The sequence below is a fragment of the Benincasa hispida genome, chromosome 11 (genome assembly GCF_027475165.1).
Source record: "Benincasa hispida cultivar pf3 chromosome 11, pf3_genome.v1.1, whole genome shotgun sequence".
Classification (NCBI taxonomy): Eukaryota; Viridiplantae; Streptophyta; class Magnoliopsida; order Cucurbitales; family Cucurbitaceae; genus Benincasa; species Benincasa hispida.
Window position 1 is genome coordinate 42,856,633 of NC_143488.1, and position 1,491 is coordinate 42,858,123.

The window sequence follows — 1,491 nt, forward strand, 5'->3', positions numbered from 1 at the left end:
CCATTTTTGTTGTTCATCCTTCATTTTAAGACTTAACTAACAGTCTAACACTCATGACAAAAATGCTGAAGTTGTAAAAATATTTTTGAAAATTCAACAAGTATTTCGGATGAAATTATATATCTTTTCATGTTAAAATGAAATAAGCTTTTTTTTTTTTTTTTTTTGAAATAATAAAACTAGAAGCATTGATTGACCCCCTCTTATTAAATGTCAAACTCTTTAATTTTTTTGAAAATTTTCAAGTATAAATCTTATTTTCGTTTAACTTTCGGTCCTTTTAGTTCTTCCGCAATTAAGTTTTAATCATTTGTGTCCACATGTACCTTTAAAAAAGTAATGGTTGCAAAAATCATAATTTAAAGTTTGTTTCTTTAAAAGAAAACCCTTTAATTCTAAAATTTCAAAGTCATGACAATATTTTATCAAATTTATTGGATACAATGTTATTTATGACAATCTAAGAATCAATGTCAACTTGAACTAAAAAAAGAGAAAAAAGTTGAAAGTAAACAAACATTACAATTAGCGACAAATTAAATTGTCACTAAAGCTCTATTTTCGTTGCAAAAAAATATTTAGTGACGATAAAAGGATTTAGCAACCTTTTTTTAAAAAAAAAAATGCCACAATTCTAGATTAACTTCTATATTTTACTTGTTACAAACTGTTAATAATGTTCTAAAACAAAAAGCTGACGAAATAAGTAAAAGCAATGTAGAAGTTAAATATATATATATATATATTCAAAGAATTTAAATCTAACTAGACATTTGATTACATAAACAAAATAAACAATAAATTGGATAATAAATTATATAAAGTATATATTTTATGGTAAATTTTAGAATTAAACAGCAGGTTTGCCCGAGAGGTTAAGGGGGAAGACTTAAGATCTTCTGCACATGAGTGCGCGTGGGTTCGAACCCCATAGCCTGCAAAATTAATCGTTTCTCCTTTTTCAATTATCATATATATTCTTCTTGGATTTTATTTCTTTTTGTATCCTTATGAATATTCTTGAAATTTTGATGACGTAACCAAATAAACCATTCAAATCTTAAAGAAACATACTTGATGAAATGTACGCTTTGAGTGAAAAAAAATTAAAAATTAAAAGGTCTTATTTCATAATCTTTTCGTCTTTTATTTTAAGTTTTGAAAATTAAATCTATTTCTTTTCAATTTTTTTTATCATGATTTATATGTATAAGAGTTGAATTCTTTGTCTAAGTCCAATGTATATAGCAAAACAATAAATTTATATGTGGAAGAATTATCTATAGATGTTGTCGCTTGGATCTCATCCGTGTTGGAATTCACTATGGATGCTCAGTGGCCTTGACCTCAAGTATGAGGTCTTGATATCTTCCAAGATGATCTACGTAAGAAATCTTTGCATCGATATGATACCAAGCCTACTACACTATGATGCTTAAATTAGTACATAAAGTGGCTAATTTAGCTACACACAAAAAGAAGAAAGGTCAA

General features: G+C 26.4%; 1 non-coding gene across 1 annotated transcript; it reads left to right on the top strand.

Annotated features, from left to right (window-relative positions):
• The first annotated feature begins 857 nt into the window (after positions 1-857).
• Positions 858-940, top strand: TRNAL-UAA (transfer RNA leucine (anticodon UAA)). The gene has a single exon. It is a non-coding gene; the product is annotated as a tRNA-Leu (tRNA).
• The last annotated feature ends 551 nt before the right edge of the window (positions 941-1,491 follow it).